The sequence below is a fragment of the Triticum urartu genome, chromosome 6A (genome assembly GCF_056163025.1).
Source record: "Triticum urartu cultivar PI428250 chromosome 6A, HENAU_Tu73, whole genome shotgun sequence".
Lineage (NCBI taxonomy): Eukaryota > Viridiplantae > Streptophyta > Magnoliopsida > Poales > Poaceae > Triticum > Triticum urartu.
In genome coordinates, this window is record NC_141878.1 from 444,520,314 (window position 1) to 444,541,572 (window position 21,259).

Below are 21,259 nucleotides of genomic sequence, written 5' to 3' on the forward strand. Positions count from 1 at the left end.
GTGTGCGACTCTACTCTTCGGGCATGTACTCAACCTTTTGCATCGGGATATAAGTATAATGGTATTTACTTTAGCTAGTGATTTACATGGCCATGTTAACGTGGTTGTGTCAAAAAATGTCACTTCCTGCTCGTGATTTGCGTTATATAATTACAAGCAAGATTCTCGTGCATTGCACGGAACATCAATATGCATTTTTTTACAGAACACCTGTTGTGATTGACCCATGCAGGAGTAATCCCATGTGTAAAAACTAATGATATCTCAAGAATTTTATCGGAAAACTGGTGTCTTGAGAATGTCATCGAAAAAATAAAAGATGAGAGATAAGGCGAGGAGGAGTGGAGCGTGGTGGTGACTGGTGGTCGGAATGGGCGGAGGCATGGGGATGGACGGCGCCGGCAGGCGACAGGCGGCCACCATGCATGCTAGATTGTTCCAGAGACTTATTCCTTTTTTAATTGCTGAGCAATGAGGTTGCGAGAGATAATGATGTGGAGAGAGGTGCCGGTATCTTTTGTAAAATTATCATAGTTTGCTTTCTATCCTCGGATATAGATCATACAGTCTGTATTACAAGATGGCAGGCACACCATCACCACCAACTCGTTTTTTATAAGGGTACAGATGATAAGTTTGCTGACTACTAAAGTAAACTAGAATTTCTCCATGTTATGCAAGTAAATAAAGGTGATTGTTTATCATACGGGTAAGGTTGGGTGAAGGGTGGTAGGAACAAATGCTCCGCCTAGAGCATGTGTGTGTGAGATGGAGTCTTAGTGTGTGTGGGGTGTGTGTGTGTGTGAGAGAGAGAGAGAGGAGAGAGAGATGGAGTCTTAGTTTGTGTGTGAGAGAGGGAGAGAGATGGAGTCTTAGTGTGTGTGGGGGGCGGGCGTGCGTGCTTGCATGTGTGTGTGAGAGAGAGAGATGGAGTCTTAGTGTGTGTGTTGGGGGGTGCGTGCGTGTGTGTGTGTGTCGCGGGGTCCTCTGTGGCGGATGTAATTTAAGTGTGCATGGCTTTCATCATAGAGAGGTGATGTGTATGGCAGAGGCCACCAATGATGGGGTGCGAGAGAGAAAATGCCCGTAGAGAGGGAAGAGAAGGTGTGTGCGCGTGAGAGGAGTCGACTTCGAGAGAACGTGTTTGTTCGAGAGACACCAAGGAAGACTACTATATATCGATGGTGCATGTAGGCGGGAATTAAACTAAGGGATGGTCTTATTGGTTTCGGGGATATAGGGGAAGAGTGAGAGGCGGGGGGTAGCTAGAAGGAGATTGTTAAGTGTGAGTGTGTGGTTTACCCATCCAGGTGGAGGTTATGTGCACAAAAGAGGAGAACGATTCGATGTGGCGTTAGGATTGAGGGTGATTAACTACGTATGGAGACATAGAGACCTTGAACGTGCATGTGTGAGAGGTATACATGTATATGTGGGATGTGTGTGTGTGCGCGCGCATGATCAAGATAAAAGAAAGAAGACATAAGTCATAAGATCAACGACATGGGAGAGACAGATCGGTATGACCATATGCATGCATGTGAGAATGCATGGAAGAAGTCCCGACAATTGAGCATGTGTTTTTGTCTTTAAGAGATAGTGGCGTGGGCTGGAGCATGCATCTATGGCGAGCAGAGGGAGTGAGGTGCAACGATTGTGCAAAAGAGACCAACCTATAAATGCATATGTATGGAGAGACATATATAGTGTGGGTGATAGGAAGCAAGACTCCGTGCGAGAAAGAAATGTTGACGGAGAAACTACAGATAGATACAGAGATGGAGAGCTAGAGGGACATCCACTAGTTTGGGTGTTGGAGATGATCGTCGGGTGGTTCAAAGGGTGAAGTTATATATGTGTGTGAGAGGGCACTTGACTGCATGTAGAGAGAAACATATGTAGTGTGCGTGATAGGAATCAAGAGTGAGGGCGAGAAAGAAGGTTGATGGAGAAACAGATAAATAGAAAGATAAAGATGCTAGCTAGTGTGCATTAGAGATAGGAGTCGAGTGGATCAGAAGGCTGGGTTATGTGTGTGGGTGTGAGAGAGATAGAGAGAGGGTGCGTGTGAGTCACATACAAACAGATATCAGCGAGAAATGAGATCCAGAGAGACAGAGTTTTGTGTCTGCGAGAGAGAAAGATATTTCACAACGAGAGTGATAGCTAGAGAGACATACGAGGGAACGCAAGATATCTCTAGGGAGAGAGGGTGTGTGTGAGCGACATACAAGAGAACAATGGAGAAATATGAGACCCTGGGAGATAGAGTTTGTGTTTGTGTGTGAGAAAGAGATATTGAAGAGGAAGAGTCGTAGGTTCTCATATCTAAGGAGCGAAAGACATCTCTGTATGAGGGGTGTGCGAGTGGCACACATGGGAATAGTAGACATAAATGAGACCCCGGGAGACAAAGTTTTGTGTTTGTGTGAGAGAAAGAGATTCCACATGGAGAATCATAGTTAGAGACACATGGCAGGGAGCGAGATATACTTAGAGAGGGATAGAGTGATGAAGGTCGAGGGAGAGAGTACCGTCAGTGTGTTACGAAGATAAAAGATCTTTGTCGGCATACAGGTAGCACGAGAGATACCTGAGAGACGATGAACGCGTATAGGTCCAGAGAGATAGTCCTATATAAGCATGAGTGATAGCTATATGAGACGAATATCTGGATTAAAGGGGATTCAAATATTTAAACTGGAGATCACAACATCGATAATATCATAACGCAAATTGGTGTATCAAACATGCATATTCATTTGAATTTGGGCACACGTGTAATGTTATATAGTTTATCAATATTGGTGATCCATAGATTCTTCAATTACAAACAATGATGGTTCATATGCAATTAATGTCTAAATAGGATTACACTATATGTTGCTTTTGTGAAACACATTATACATGTTTAAGAAGTAAAAAAACGCATGAAACACACATTAATTGGAGACAGTTAGCGAGGAATGCATACATTGGATTTCAACATAAAGTGGTTTCAAATATTTGAAAATCCAAATTGATGGATACAACCTTATGAATCTCAGATCATGCCATTTGTAAACCATATTTATGTATAAATGGTGTTGTGCTTTTGAAAGTATATATAAAAAATGATGTATATAGAATGTAATTCCAATTGAAAATGGATCCCGCCCGAAAAAAATAGAATACAAACGGGATTCGAATTGAGTTGGCACGGTAAACGTGCACTCTGCAAAATTTGAACGAAGGGGGGAAAGTCGCAGTAATCGCCCGAAACCAAAATCTGCGAGATGGAAATCACTACTACCTATCCCTGCCACGCAAAGCCTATATGCTGGATTTCTATAGGTTTCGATAGGGGTAGGTTTGTAATTTCACCCAAACATGACGTAACCGCCTCTCGCCCGGATTCATACACGGTGGGCGCCAAAACACAGTGTGTCCTCGGCCGAAATTGACTCCCTCCCCGATTCATATTCATACACGGTGGGTGCCAAAAACAAACTCTCGTTGGCAAATATTCAATCTATGCGAGATTACCGTCCTATCCCCAACCGACTAGTGTTGTTGTGATCTAGTAGAAATTTGAAACGGGGGCTAAGTTTGTAAATTTCCTCGCATTTGAGACAAGCGCGCCCTGAATACATGGTTCCCCCCTTCCTCTCTACCTCCCTTTTCCCCATTCGTACTCTGTGGGCGCCAAAACACCCTCTCCGCCCCACCCTCCTCCGTCCACCGCCGTCCGCTACCCCATCCACCGCCGTCCTCCTCCACCATGCCAGAGCTGATACCCCGATGCTGCCGTCCATTACAAGAGATCGACCTCTCTCATCCACGACTTCGGATCGGGATCCTTGCATCCTGTCCTCTCGCTTCATCCCCGCTGTCGTCCACCTTGTCGGCGCCGCTCCTACGGCCGTCTCGTCCACCGCGCCCCGTCGCCACCATCTACCCTCCTACATCTGCTTCCACGCCGCCGACAGCCATCGCTACTGCAGCATCGTCAAATTCTCAGCAGATGCGTACATGGCGCCGCACCAGAGGCGGTACTCTTTCATATCTGCTCAACTTATTTATTGCAGCAAGAAAATAGATCGCCACTGCTTTACTCTAATTTCTTGTCTTGGTTATGAAGTTGCCTTTGTCCAGTTTGCACCTTCAGATCCGCCATGGCACGCTCAACACCATACTCGCAATGCTTATGGTTTTCCCCTTTTATATTCCACACTAGTTAAATCATAGTAGACTAAATTTCAAAATTGGGTCAGTCGATTTTTCAGAGCTCGCCGGAGTTCGCCGGTGCGATCGAAGGGGCTCGGGTGGGGATGGTGGTTGTGGGAGGCGATGGTGGGGCCTCATCGAACGAAGAAAACTCGACGCGGGTGGGGGCGGGGTGGGGTGGCGGAGGAACACATGCGGTGGGGCCGGTGGTTCGGCCGGCGGCCCGTGCGGTGTTCTGTATGGGAAGCACAGTATGTTCCTTGTCAGGAAGGGGAGCAGGGACATCTGCAGTCAACAGCTGATAGAGATGGCATGTACGTGATCGATAGGCTTTCAATTACTAGCAGCAATACAACACCGTAATTTCCAACCAGTTCCACTTTCCCGATTTATATATCCTGGTTATGGTACACCCCTGTTATGTACACTATGATCTGCCTAGTTGTTGTGTGCTCTTGTTATCATGGTTTGGCAATAAACTCTCTATACAGTATATTATGAACCTATCATCTGCCAGCTATCCTTACTTCCGGAGCCTATTTTTTGTGTACTTGTGCCAGATTATATAAATGCACGCACCATATTCCAGCACACATGAGCTCTCTCATCAGAATCCAGTGATAGCACACAAGTGTTTACAGGGGCGCTCCTATATTAGAATATCGTCTGCATTACAAAGATAATCTCACAACTATTTATGTTTTCATGGTTCTCAGATATTATATGCAATTACAGTGAATATCAAAATCCGCGCATCAGAAGAATATTGTGGAACACTGCAATGACTTACAAAATTGGCAGCAAGGCATTGAGTGCCATTCTGGAAGCAATGAAACTCGTACGCTCCCCACCTGTTGATTCTTGGTCAGAATATCATCCTAATGACTATTCTAACCTCGAGGAGTCAAAGGCAGATGGCATGTCCTGTTCACCCATCAAGGTGCCTGTTCTAATTTGGCAAGGTTTTATTGATTGCGTGTATATTGCATATGTTGTCTTGCATTTCTTTTACTTTGTTGCACCGCCATCTGCTTAGTTTACTCATCATATATGTCGAGATGCCATGCCCATCCATTATCAATACATATTCCATTTGTCATCATACCATGTTTTTCCACTCAAATGTTGTTCTTGTGCATCAGACATCAAAAAGGAAGAGGGTGATTGCCGAACCTGAAGGAGCACCAGCAAAGTCCTTGAAAAACATGGTGGTGCCGGAGAAATTAGACAGCACCCCACTTATATTGGCTGTACAACCAGTGACACAAAGCGTAGGACCGTCTCCAGCAGACTGTACCCATACTTCACTGGCCACACCACTAGCCCCACCACACAGGACCTGCACTCCAGCAAAAGGTATACCGATTTCATTTGCCATAGCACCAGCTGTACCATAGAAAAATCCCACTCCAGCAAAAAGTACAGCAAGTCCACCGGCCGAAGACCTATCCCAACTGCAGTCTGCAGAGATGATCAATTCCTGCAGATTGGAACCCCATTCCATTTATTCCCAGTTTAAAAGACAATGCTTTCAATGTTGTTAGGGACTACGTGCATAAAGATTATTGTGAAGACAAACACCATTTTCACATCTTCCTGTCCAACTTACGTGTAAGTGCTATTATTCATGGTTATTATTTTCCTGTTTTCTGCTGATTGAACACATCAATGATTTACATTACATTGTTGTAACTAGGCGAGGGTCAATCTGGATAGTCATGATGAGCAAAGCTTGCTTGTGCTTTTCAAGGAAGCATTGCAGCAGTATCGGTGTTACCTGAGGAAATCACACTTTGATGGCAAGTCTATAAACGAATTTCCGGTGAAGTCTCCTGTGCTAAATTTAGAAGACATTGAATGGAAAAACCTTGTTATGCACTGGTCTCGTTCCCAGGATGAGGTACTGTCTATGAAATCACATGACAATTTGAACTTCTACTTTTCCGCATGTGCCTTACGGATCTTTTTTGCAGGAAATCTGCTCGAAGAAGAATTCCGGTTTGACAAGAACGACAGGATATCGCAAATATGCTGCCTGCTGCTTTGCTCTTGTTAGTACCTGTTGTCCTATATCACTGTACTTGCATACATACCTGGTTCATTATGTGACAGCAGTATGCATGATAGCTTGCTCATCAATTGTTCGCTCCAAATTATCTGATTTGTATGAATGGTTACATTAGTGTAGAATATATCCAATGCCAATGTTTTTTTAGCTCTGCATTGTTCTTGTAAGTACATGTTGTCTTTTATCAGTGTACTTATAATGACAAGTAGTTGTTCATGTATCATCACTCTGCAGCTTATTTTCCTTTGCCCTCCATTTTCTACACATCAGATCTATATTTACTCTTATCATAAGGTTGGTACTGAAGAAGTTTAGCTGTGCATTGCTCTTGGTTGTATCTTTTGCCTGTATCGCTGCACTTACATTTATAGCTACTTGGTTATGTAGCATCACTCCTCATCTTATCTTAAATATTCTCCATTTTTTCGTATATTATCACATATATATTTACTCTTAACAAAATGTAGAATAAAGGCAATGCTTTTGAAGAAGATTCTGTGGTAAACTTCTTGAATTGCCCCCCCCCCCATCAGCATGGACAAGGCCTTTATAGAGCCTGTCTTCATCAATAATGTAAGTTTGTCCATCTCAAGCCTTCAAACTTTGTTGTATATATTTGGTTAGGTATGACTGCAATAGCTGTTTATTTTTGGTGTTTGCATCAAATTGCTTGTTTAAAGTTTATTATATGTAGTTCATAAACAAAGTTTGTCCTTTCTCAATTTAAGTTTTCAGTTGTACAACCAAGTTCCTTCTTCATACCATGTAAATTAAACTATACAGAGAAAGTGATCTTCTTTTGCACTGCATGTATGCTTCTGTTCTTCATCCGTAATCTAGTGGTGTGGTGAACCTACCCACTACAGCATAATGTCATATTCTGCAATGTCTTAACTATGAACAATGTCATATCATTCTACTATTATTTAAACCGTCTCTTTATTTGCCAATCTGAAATGGTATAAATTGACAGCACACTAACCATTGATACTTATGAGTTCTTGATCTGTAATCCAGTGGTGTCGTGAAGCTGCCAACTCCTTCACAATGTCATTTCCTGCCATGTCTTGACCTGAACAATACCATATTGTGTTAATGCAAATTTAAAGTGTGTCAGTTTATTCGCCAGTAAGAAATGTGATGAATTGTCAGCACTGATATTTTTATGTGCAAAACATGTTATCTGTCTGCTTGTTTATCTTTCAGAGTGAGGAAGATATAAGTGTTGAACAAGCGCAGTCTCATCATCTTGCTCAGCTGCTTGCGCTGCAGCTCCCCAGCAGGGCTAACCTTTCCTGAACTCTATTGAAGTGCTATCGGTTTTGTATATTATTTTGTCGGCGTGTTTATTTGCACTGGTGGCGATCTTTGATGCCCAGTGTATGTAATCTCCTGTCTGCTTGTGCTTTATTATCATAGTGGCGAACTTTGATGCCCAGTGGATGTAATATGCCGTAATTTCTTTATTGTATAGTCTAGGTTTTTTCTTATTCACGATGCTGCAGTTATTTTACTGTATATATATCCTGTCTTCGCAGTAAACCGGACAAACCATAAAATTACGGTACATAATCGGGCCATCATGCAATCACGATGTAGGTTGGGACTGAAACGTGTCGAACAGCTCACGGGCCGGTAGCAGCCCGAAATGAACCCCGGCCCATGATTGTGCGAATCAAATCACGAGCTTTTAACTGGCCAAAAAATTGTCTCGGTCCTTGTTTGGCCCAATCAGATATCAGCTACGAGCAGGCCGGATGCAAACCGGGCCGTAGTTAGGCCCAACTATATGACAGGCTTTTAACCGGCGAAAATTAATATAGGGCCGAAATGTTAAATGGGCCCTTAACAAGGCAAAACTAATATCAGGCCGAATTACTAAGTGGGCCTTTAGCAAGTGGGCCCAAAAGCAGTGTCCAGTTGACGGGCCGAATCTGATATGGGCCATAATTGAGCCCAAAGCCTCTTAAAGGGCTGGACCTCATCTGGGCCATAATTTGGCCCAAAACGTGGTAGGCCTTTAACGGGTCGGATCTCATATGGGCCACTATTAGGCCCGGAGCGTGGCAGACCAATAATGGACCGGATCAAATATGGGCCGGCATTTGGCTGAAAACATGGCAGGCAATTAATGGGTCGGCCTACTAGGGTCCTTAAAATCTTGTGGGCCTACAGCTGGGCCGGCCCATTAATGTTGGTGAAATCTCGTGGGCCTTTAGCTGGGCCGGCCCATTATGATCCGCAAGAATCTTGTGGGCCTTTACCTGGGCCGGCCCATTACGGCACACAAAAATCTTGTGGGCCTTTACCTGGCCCGACCCATTATGGCCCGCAAAATCTTGTTGGCCTTTAGCTGGGCCAGCCCATTATGGTCCGCAAAATCTCGTGGGCCTTTAGCTGGGCCGGCCCATTATGGTCCGCAAAATCTTGTGGGCCTTTAGTTGGGCCGGCCCATTTAAACTTGTTGGGCTGTGCCACGTGTCGACGTATCATAGGCGCCTTCTGTCCAGTGAGTGGATGACATCTGTCCCGACGATGAGCCGCCACGTGTTTCCTCTAGTCAATGATGATTTTACACGTGGAAAATCCCCATTGGTCGGGGCTGTTAACGGGTTATCGGATCCAAAACCCGACCCGATAGCTTAACGGCGTTCCGTTATGGTGGATGCCATGTGTCGGTCACCCTTGACGAAAGCACTTCTGTGACGCGCGATTTATCGTCATGGAATTGGACACTTCCGTGATGATAATTTTGGTAATGTCATGGAACACTTCTACGACAGCACAGGTATGACTATCTTGATTCTGTCATAAATTTGTCATGGATGTACATGCATGACAAAAAAAGTGACCTACTGTGACAAACACGTATCATCACTAAAGTGTATTTTTTTTGTAGTGAATGCTTTGGGTGTGCCAAACGTCACAACGTAACTGGGTGGCTATAAAGGCACACTACGGGTATCTCCAAAAGTGTCTGTTGGGTTGGCACGAATCGAGACTGGGATTTGTCACTCCATGTGACGGAAAGGTATCTCTAGGCCCACTCGGTAGGACATCATCATAATGAGCTCAATGTGACCAAAGAGTTGATCACAGGATGATGTGTTACGGAACGAGTAAAAGTGACTTGCCGGTAACGAGATTGAACAAGGTATTGGGATACCGACGATCGAATCTCGGGCAAGTAACGTACCGATTAACAAAGGGAATTGTATACAGGATTGATTGAATCCCTGACATCGTGGTTCATCCGATGAGATCATCGTGGAATATGTGGGAGCCAACATGGGTATCCAGATCCCGCTGTTGGTTATTGGCCAGAGAGCTGTCTCGGTCATGTCTGCATGATTCCCGAACCCGTAGGGTCTACACACTTAAGGTTCGGTGATGCTAGAGTTGTTATGGGAATTAGTGTGCAGTTACCGAATGTTGTTCGGAGTCCCGGATGAGATCTCGGATGTCACGAGGAGTTCCAGAATGGTCCGGAGGTAAAGATTTATATATGGGAAGTCCTATTTTGGCCACCGGAAAATGTTCGGGATTTATATATGACATGCTAAAGAGTTGACGTTGGACAAGACAACATAATGGGATATGTTTTCTTACATCTGAGATAAATTATATTGTCATGGATCATCCAACATGATTGAGCTTGCCTTTCCCCCTCATGCTAGCCAAATTCTTTGCACCAAGTAGAGATACTACTTGTGCTTCCAAACACCCTTAAACCAGTTTTTCCATGAGAGTCCACCATACCTACCTATGGATTGAGTAAGATACCTCTAGTTAGTAGTCATCGGTGCAAGCAATAAAAATTGCCCTCTAAATATGTATGACTTATTAGTGTGGGATAAAATAAGCTTTATACGATCGTGTGATACAGAAGAAATAAAAGCGACGGACTGCATAATAAAGGTCCATATCACAAGTGGCAATATGAAGTGACATTCTTTCGCATTAAGATTTTGTGCATCCAGCCATAAAAGCGCATGACAACCTCTGCTTCCCTTTGCGAAGGGCCTATCTTTTACTTTTATCTCCTACCTTGCATAAGAGTCATGGTGATCTTCACCCTTCCTTTTTACATTTTATCTTTTGGCAAGCACAACATGTTGGAAAGATCCTGGTATATATGGCTAATTGGATGTGAGTTTTCATGAACTATTATTGTTGACTTTACCCTTGAGGTAAAACGTTGGGAGGCAAAACTATAAGCCCCTATCTTTCTCTATGTCCGATTAAAACTCCATGCCCATAAGTATTGCGTGAGTGTTAGCAATTGTGATAGACTATATGATAGTTGAGTATGTGGACTTGCTGAAAAGCTCTTATATTGACTCTTTCCTATGTTATGATAAATTGCAATTTCTCCAATGACTGAGATTATAGTTTGTTAGTTTTCAATGAAGTTTATGATTCATACTTGAAATTGTGATTGAATTGTTACTCTAGCATAAGAGATCATATGACAAGAATTATATAAGTTGTTGTTCTAAGAATGATCATGATGCCCTCATGTCCGTATTTTATTTTTATCGATACCTCTATCTCTAAACATGTGGACATATTTTTCGATTTCGGCTTTCGCTTGAGAATAAGCAAGGTCTAAGCTTGGGGGAGTTGATACATCCATTTTGCATCATGCTTTTATATCGATATTTATTGCATTATGGGCTGTTATTACACATTATGTCACAATACTCATGCCTATTCTCTCTTATTTTACAAGGTTTACATAAAGAAGGAGAATGCCGACAGCTGGGATTCTGGGCTGGAAAAGGAGCAAATATTAGAGACCTATTCTGCACAGCTCCAAAAGTCCTGAAACTTCACGGAATTCATTTTCAGAATATATAAAAAATACTGAGTGCAAGAAGTTCCAGAGGGGGGCCACACCCTGGCCACGAGGGTGGGGGCGCGCCCCTGCCTCGTGGGCCCCCTGGTGGCCCTCCGATGCCCATCTCCGCCACGAGGCGGAACCTTGGCGGAACCAATCTATGGCTCTGGCGGAGCTGTTCTGCCGGGAAAACTTCCCTCCCGGAGGGGGAAACCATCGCCATCGTCATCACCAACGCTCCTCTCATCGGGAGAGGGAAATCTCCATCAACATCTTCATCAGCACCATCTCCTCTCAAAACCCTAGTTCATCTCTTGTATCCAATTCTTGTCTCCAAGTACGGGATTGGTGCTAGTAGGTTGCTAATAGTGCTAATTACTCCTTGTAGTTGATGCTAGTTGGTTTAATTGGTGGAAAATCATATGTTCAGATCCTATATGCATATTAATACCCCTCTGATTATGAACATGTTTATGCTTTTTGAGTAGTTACTTTTGTTCCTGGGGACATGGGAGAAGTCTTGCTATTAGTAGTCATGTGAATTTGGTATTCGTTCGATATTTTGATGAGATGTATGTTGTCTCTCCTCTAGTGGTGTTATGTGAATGTCGACTACATGACACTTCACCATTGTTTGGGCCTAGAGGAAGGCATTGGGGAGTAATAAGTAGATGATGGGTTGCTAGAGTGACAGAAGCTTAAACCCTAGTTTATGCGTTGCTTCGTACGGGGCTGATTTGGATCCATATGTTTCATGCTATGGTTAGGTTTACCTTAATACTTTTGTTGTAGTTGCAGATACTTGCAATAAAGGTTAATCATAAGTGGGATGCTTGTCCAAGTAAGGGCAGTACCCAAGCACCGGTCCACCCACGTACCAAATTATCAAAGTACCGAACGTGAATCATATGAGCGTGATGAAAACTAGCTAGACGATATTCCCATGTGTGCTCGGGAGCGCTTTTCTCTATATAAGAGTTTGTCCAGGCTTGTCCTTTGCTACAAAAAGGATTGGGCTACCTTGCTGCACTTTATTTACCTTTTTTACTTGTTGCTCGTTACAAATTATCCTATCACAAAACTATCTGTTACCACTTATTTCAGTACTCACAGAGAATACCTTGCAGGAAACCGCTTATCATTTTCGTCTGCTCCTCGTTGGGTTCGACACTCTTACTTATCGAAAGGACTACGATAGATCCCCTATACTTGTGGGTTATCACCATACCACTCTGGTGCGGAACGTGTCCTTGTGGACCTACGAAGTTCAGTAGTGATACCTCTTGAGCACTGCGTTGGATTTCCCCGAAGAGAAAAGGATGATGCAGCAAAGTAGCTAAGTATTTCCCTCAGTTTTTGAGAACCAAGGTATCAATCCAGTAGGAGGTTGCGCGCGCGTCCCCTAGTACCTGCACAAAGCAAATAACTCCTCGCAACCAACGCGATAAGGGGTTGTCAATCCCTTCACGGTCACTTACGAGAGTGAGATCTGATAGATATCATAAGATAATATTTTTGGTATTTTTGTGGCAAAGATGCAAAGTAAAATAAAGGCAAAGTAAAAGCAAAGGAAATAACTAAGTATTGGAACATTAATATGATGAAGATAGACCCGGGGGCCATAGGTTTCACTACTGGCTTCTCTCAAGAGCATAAGTATTTTACGGTGGGTGAACGAATTACAGTTGAGCAATTGACAGAATTGAGCATAGTTATGAGAATATCTAGGTATGATCATGTATATAGGCATCACGTCCGAGACAAGTAGACCGACTCCTGCCTGCATCTACTACTATTACTCCACTCATCGACCGCTATCCAGCATGCATCTAGAGTATTAAGTTCATGAAAACAGAGTAATGCCTTAAGCAAGATGACATGATGTAGAGGGATAAATTCATGCAATATGATAAAAAAACATATTGTTATCCTTGATGGCAAAAATACAATACGTGCCTTGCTGCCCCTACTGTCACTAGGAAAGGACACCGCAAGATTGAACCCAAAGCTAAGCACTTCTCCCATTGCAAGAAAGATCAATCTAGTAGGCCAAACCAAACTAATAATTCGAAGAGACTTACAAAGATAACCAAACATACATAAAAGAATTCAGAGAAGATTCAAATATTGTTCATAGATAGACTTGATCATAAACCCACAATTCATCGATCTCAACAAACACACCGCAAAAATAAGATTACATCGAATAGATCTCCACAAGAGAGGGGGAGATCATTGTATTGAGATCCAAAAAGAGAGAAGAAGCCATCTAGCTAATAACTATGGACCCGAAGGTCTGAGGTAAACTACTCACACTTCATTGGAGAGGCTATGGTGTTGATGTAGAAGCCCTCTGTGATGGATACCCCCTCCGGTGGAGCTCCGGAACAGGCCCCAAGATGGGATCTCGTGGATACAGGAAGTTACGTCAGTGGAATTAGGGTTTTGGCTCCGTATCTGATCGTTTGGGGGTATGTAGGTATATATAGGAGGAAGGAGTATGTCGGTGGTGAAGAAAATATGCCCTAGAGGCAATAATAAAGTTATTATTTATTTCCTTATTTCATTATAAATGTTTATTATTCATGCTAGAATTGTATTAACCGGAAACATAATACATGTGTGAATACATAGACAAACAGAGTGTCACTAGTATGCCTCTACTTGACTAGCTCGTTAATCAAAGATGGTTATGTTTCCTAACCATGGACAAAGAGTTGTTATTTGATTAACGGGATCACATCATTAGATGAATGATCTGATTGACATGACCCATTCCATTAGCTTAGCACCCGATCGTTTAGTATGTTGCTATTGCTTTCTTGATGACTTATACATGTTCCTATGACTATGAGATTATGCAACTCCCGTTTGCCGGAGGAACACTTTGTGTGCTACCAAACGTCACAACGTAACTGGGTGATTATAAAGGTGCTCTACAGGTGTCTCCAAAGGTACATGTTGGGTTGGCGTATTTCGAGATTAGGATTTGTCACTCCGATTGTCGGAGAGGTATCTCTGGGCCCTCTCGGTAATGCACATCACATAAGCCTTGCAAGCATTGCAACTAATGAGTTAGTTGTGAGATGATGTATTACGGAACTAGTAAAGAGACTTGCTGGTAAGGAGATTGAACTAGGTATTGAGATACCGACGAACGAATCTCGGGCAAGTAACATACCGATGACAAAGGGAACAACGTATGTTGTTATGCGGTCTGACCGATAAAAGATCTTCATAGAATATGTACGAGCCAATATGAGCATCCAGGTTCCGCTATTGGTTATTGACCGGAGACGTGTCTCGGTCATGTCTACATTGTTCTCGAACCCGTAGGGTCCGCACGCTTAAGGTTTCGATGACATTTTTATTATGAGTTTATGCATTTTGATGTACCGAAGTTTGTTCGGAGTCCCGGATGTGATCACGGACATGACGAGGAGTCTCGAAATGGTCGAGACATAAAGATTGATATATTGGAAGCCTATATTTGGATATCGGAAGTGTTCTGGGTGAAATCGGGATTTTACCGGAGTACCGGGAGGTTACCGGAACCCCCCAGGAGGTATATGGGCCTTAGTGGGCTTTAGTGGAAGAGAGGAGAGGTGGCCAGGGCTGGGCCGCGCGCCCCTCCCCCCCCCTAGTTCGAATAGGACAAGGAGAGGGGGTCGGCGCCCCCCTTCCTTCTCTCTCTCCTCTTTCCCCCCTCCCGAATCCTATTCCAACTAGGAAAGGGGGGAATCCTACTCCCGGTGGGAGTAGGACTCCTCCTGGCGCGCCCTCCTCCTGGCCGGCCGCACCCCCCTTTGATCCTTTATATACGGAGGCAGGGGCACCCCTAGACACACAAGTTGATCTTCGTGATCGTTCCTTAGCCGTGTGCGGTGCCCCCCTCCACCACATTCCACCTCGGTCATATTGTAGCGGTGCTTAGGCGAAGCCCTGCGACAGTAGAACATCAAGATCGTCACCACGCCGTCGTGCTGACGGAACTCCTCCCCGACGCTTTGCTGGATCGGAGCCCGGGGATCTTCATCGAGCTGAACATGTGCCAAGAACTCGGAGGTGCTGGAGTAATGGTGCTTGGATCGGTCAGATCGTGAAGACATACGACTACATCAACCGCGTTGATATAACGCTTCCGCTTTCGGTCTACAAGGGTACGTAGATCACACTCTCCCCTCTCGTTGCTATGCATCACCATGATCTTGCGTGTGCGTAGGAAATTTATTGAAATTACTACGTTTCCCAACAGTGGTATCAGAGCCAGGTTTTATGTGTTGATGTTTATATGCACGAGTAGAACACAAGTGAGTTGTGGGCGATATAAGTCATACTCCTTACCAGCATGTCATACTTTGGTTCGGCGGTATTGTTGGATGAAGCGGCCCGGACCGACATTATGCGTACGCTTACACGAGACTGGTTCTACCGCCGTGCTTTGCACACAGGTGGCTGGCGGGTGTCAGTTTCTCCAACTTTAGTTGAACCGAGTGTGGCTACGCCCGATCCTTGCGAAGGTTAAAACAGCACCAACTTGACAAACTATCATTGTGGTTTTGATGCGTAGGTAAGATTGGTTCTTGCTAAGCCCGTAGCAGCCACGTAAAATTTGCAACAACAAAGTAGAGGACGTCTAACTTGTTTTTGCAGGGCATGTTGTGATGTGGTATGGTCAAGACATGATGCTAAATTTTATTGTATGAGATGATCATGTTTTGTAACCGGGTTATCGGCAACTGGCAGGAGCCATATGGTTGTCGCTTTATTGTATGCAATGCAATCGCCCTGTAATGCTTTACTTTATCACTAAGCGGTAGTGATAGTCGTAGAAGCATAAGTTTGGCGAGACGACAACGATGCTACGATGGTGATCAAGGTGTCACGCCGGTGACGATGGTGATCATGACGGTGCTTCGAAGATGGAGATCACAAGCACAAGATGACGATGGCCATATCATATCACTTATATTGATTGCATGTGATGTTTATCTTTTATGCATCTTATCTTGCTTTGATTGACGGTAGCATTATAAGATGATCTCTCACTAAATTATCATAGTAAAAGGGTTCTCCCTGAGTATGCACCGTTGCGAAAGTTCTTCGTGCTGAGACACCACGTGATGATCGGGTGTGATAGGCTCTACGTTCAAATACAATGGGTGCAAAACAGTTGCACACGCGGAATACTCAGGTTTAACTTGACGAGCCTGGCATATAACAGATATGGCCTCGGAACACGGAGACCGAAAGGTCGAGCGTGAATCATATAGTAGATATGATCAACATAATGATGTTCACCATTGAAACTACTCCATCTCACGTGATGATCGGACATGGTTTAGTTGATATGGATCACGTGATCACTTAGAGGATTAGAGGGATGTCTATCTAAGTGGGAGTTCTTTAGTAATATGATTAATTGAACTTAAATTTATCATGAACTTAGTCCTGTTAGTATTAGCATATCTATGTTGTAGATCAATAGCTCGCGTTGTTGCTTTCATATGTTTATTTTGATATGTTCCTAGAGAAAATTGTGTTGAAATATGTTAGTAGCAATGATGCGGATTGGATCCGTGATCTGAGGTTTATCCTCATTGCTGCACAGAAGAATTATGTCCTTAATGCACCGCTAGGTGACAGACCTATTGCAGGAGCAGATGCAGACGTTATGAACGTTTGGCTAGCTCAATATGATGACTACTTGATAGTTTAGTGCACCATGCTTAACGGCTTAGAATCGGGACTTCAAAGACGTTTTGAACGTCATGGACCATATGAGATGTTCCAGGAGTTGAAGTTAATATTTCAAGCAAATACCCGAGTTGAGAGATATGAAGTCTCCAACAAGTTCTATAGCTAAAAGATGGAGGAGATTCGCTCAACTAGTGAGCATGTGCTCAGATTGTCTGGGTGCTACAATCGCTTGAATCAAGTGGGAGTTAATCTTCCAGATAAAATAGTGATTGACAGAATTCTCTAGTCACAATCACCAAGTTAGTAGAACTTCGTGATGAACTATAATATGCAAGGGATGACGAAAACGACTCCCGAGCTTTTCATGATGATGAAATCGATGAAGGTAGAAATCAAGAAAGAGCATCAAGTGTTGATGGTTGACAAGATCACTAGTTTCAAGAAAAGGGCAAAGGGAAAAAGGGAACTTCAATAAGAACATCAAGCAAGTTGCTGCTCAAAGTGAAGAAGCCCAAGTCTGGTCCTAAGCCTGAGACTAAGTGCTTCTACTGCAAAGGGACTAGTCACTGGAAGCGGAACTACCCAAGTATTTGGCGGATAAGAAAGGATGGCAAAGTAAACAAAGGTATATTTGATATACATGTTATTGATGTGTACTTTACTAGTGTTCATAGCAACCCCTCAGTATTTGGTACTAGTTCAGTTGCTAAGATTGGTAACTTGAATCGGGAGTTGCAGAATGAACAGAGACTAGTTAAGGGTGAGGTGACGATGTGTGTTGGAAGTAGTTCCAAGATTGATATGATCATCATCGCACACTCCCTATACTATCGGGATTAGTGTTGAACCTAAATAAGTGTTATTTGGTGTTTGCGTTGAGCATAAATATGATTTGATCATGTTTATTGCAATACGGTTATTCATTTAAGTAAGAGAATAAATTGTTGTTCTGTTTACATGAATAAAACCTTATATGATTACACACCCAATGAAAATGGTTCGTTGGATCTCGATCGTAGTGATACACATATTCATAATATTGAAACCAAAAGATGCAAAGTTAATAATGATAGTGCAACTTATTTGTGGCACTGCCGTTTAGGTCATATTGGTGTAAAGAGCATGAAGAAACCCCATGCTGATGGGCTTTTGGAATCACTTGATTATGAATCACTTGATGCTTGCGAACCATGCCTCATGGGCAAGATGACTAAGACAGCGTTCTCCGGAACAATGAAGCGAGCAAGTGATTTGTTGGAAATCATACATACTGATGTATGTGGTCGATGAATATTAAGGCTTGCAGCAGGTATCATTATTTTCTGATCTTCACAGATGATTTGAGCAGATATGGGTATATCTACTTGATGAAACATAAAGTCTGAAACATTTGAAAAGTTCAAAGAATTTCAGAGTGAAGTGGAAAATCATCGTGACAAGAAAATGAAGTTTCTACGATCTGATCGAGGAGACGAATATTTGAGTTACGAGTTTGGTCTTCAATTAAAACAATGTGAAATAGTTTCACTACTCACGCCACCAAGAACACCACAGTGTAATGGTGTGTCCGAACATCGTAACCGTACTTTATTAGATATGGTGCAATCTATGATGTTTCTTACCGATTTACCACTATCGTTTTGGGCTTATGCATTAGAGACAACTGCATTCACGTTAAAAGGGGCACCATCTAAAGTCCGTTGAGACGACACAATCTGAACTGTGGTTTGGCAAGAAACCAAAGTTGTCGGTTCTTAAAGTTTGGGGTTGTGATGCTTATATGAAAAGGTTTCATCCTGATAAGCTCAAACCCAAATCGGAGAAATATGTCTTCATAGGATACCCAAAGGAGACTTTTGGGTACACCTTCTATCACAGATCCGAAGGCAAGACATTCGTTGCTAAGAATGGATCCTTTCTAGAGAAGGAGTTTCTCTCGAAAGAAGTGAGTGGGAGGAAAGTAGAACTTGATAAGGTAATTGTACCTTCTCCCTTATTGGAAAGTAGTTCATCACAGAAAATCTGTTCCTATGACTACTACACCAATTAGTGAGGAAGCTAATGATGATGATCATGTAACTTCAGATCAAGTTACTACCGAATCTCGTAGGTAAACCAGAGTGAGATCCACGCCAGAGTGGTACGGTAATCTTGTTCTGGAAGTTATGTTACTAGACCATGACGAACCTACGAACTATGAGGAAGCGATGATGAGCCCAGATTCCGCAAAATGGCTTGAGGCCATGAAATCTGAGATGGGATCCATGTATGAGAACAAAGTATGGACTTTGGTTGACTTGCCCGATGATCGGCAAGCCATTGAAATTAAATGGATAGTCAAGAGGAAGACGGACGCTGATAGTAGTGTTACTATCTACAAAGCTAGAATTGTCGCAAAAGGTTTTCGACAAATTCAAGATTTTGACTACGATGAGAGTTTCTCACTCGTATCTATGCTTAAGTCTGTCTGAATCATGTTAACAATTGCCGCATTTTATGAAATCTGGCAAATGGATAAACAAAACTGCATTCCTTAATGGATTTATTAAAGAAGAGTTGTATACGATGCAACTAGAAGGTTTTGTTGATCCTAAAGGTGTTAACAAAATGTGCAAGCTCCAGCGATCCATTTATGGACTAGTGCAAGCATCTCAGAGTTGGAATATACGCTTTGATAAGTTGATCAAAGCATATAGTTTTATACAGACTTGCGGTGAAGCCTGTATTTACAAGAAAGTGAGTGGGAGCACTACAGCATTTTTGATAAGTATATGTAAATGACATATTGTTGATCAGAAATAATGTAGAATTATTCTGCAAAGCATAAAGGAATATTTGAAAGGAGTTTTTCAAAGAAAGACCTCGGTGAAGTTGCTTACATATTGAGCATCAAGATCTATAGAGATAGATCAAGACGCTTGATAAGTTTTTTCAATGAGTACATACCTTGACAAGATTTTGAAGTAGTTCAAAATGGAACAGTCAAAGAAAGAGTTTCTTGCCTGTGTTACAAGGTGTGAAATTGAGTAAAGACTCAAAACCCGACCATGGCAGAAGATAGAAAGAGAATGAAAGTCATTCCCTATGCCTCAGCCATAGGTTCTATAAAGTATGCCATGTTGTGTACCAGATCTATTGTATACCCTACACAGATTTTGGCAAGGGAGTGCAATAGTGATCTAGGAGTATATCACTGGACAGCGGTCAAAATTATCCTTAGTTGAATAAGGATATGTTTCTCGATTATGGAGGTGACAAAAGGTTCGTCGTAAAAGGGTTACGTCGATACAAGTTTTGGCACTGATCCAGATAACTCTAAGTCTTCATCTGGATACATATTGAAAGAGGGAGCAATTAGCTATAGTAGCTCCGTGCAGAGCATTGTTGACATAGAGATTTGCAAAATACATACGGATCTGAATATGGCAGACCCGTTGACTAAACTTCTCTCACATGCAAAACATGATCACACCTTAGTACTCTTTGGGTGTTAATCACATAGCGATGTGAACTAGATTATTGACTCTAGTAAACCCTTTGAGTGTTGGTCACATAACGATGTGAACTATGGGTGTTAATCACATGATGATGTGAACTATTGGTGTTAAATCACATGGCAATGTGAACTACATTATTGACTCTAGTGCAAGTGGGAGACTGAAGGTAATATGCCCTAGAGGCAATAATAAAGTTATTATTTATTTCCTTATTTCATGATAAATGTTTATTATTCATGCTAGAATTTTATTAACCGGAAACATAATACATGTGTGAATACATAGACAAACAGAGTGTCACTAGTATGCCTCTACTTGACTAGCTCGTTAATCAAAGATGGTTATGTTTCCTAACCATGGACAAAGAGTTGTTATTTGATTAACGGGATCACATCATTAGATGAATGATCTGATTGACATGACCCATTCCATTAGCTTAGCACCCGATCGTTTAGTATGTTGCTATTGCTTTCTTCATGACTTATACATGTTCCTATGACTATGAGATTATGCAACTCCCGTTTGCCGGAGGAACACTTTGTGTGCTACCAAACGTCATAATGTAACTGGGTGATTATAAAGGTGCTCTACAGGTGTCTCCAAAGGTACATGTTGGGTTTGCGTATTTCGAGATTAGGATTTGTCACTCCGATTGTCGGAGAGGTATCTCTGGGCCCTCTCGGTAATGCACATCACATAAGCCTTGCAAGCATTGCAACTAATGAGTTAGTTGTGAGATGATGTATTACGGAACAAGTAAAGAGACTTGCTGGTAACGAGATTGAACTAGGTATTGAGATACCGACGATCGAATCTCGGGCAAGTAACATACCGATGACAAAGGGAAGAACATATGCGGTCTGACCGATAAAAGATCTTTGTAGAATATGTAGGAGCCAATATGAGCATCCAGGTTCCACTATTGGTTATTGACCGGAGACGTGTCTC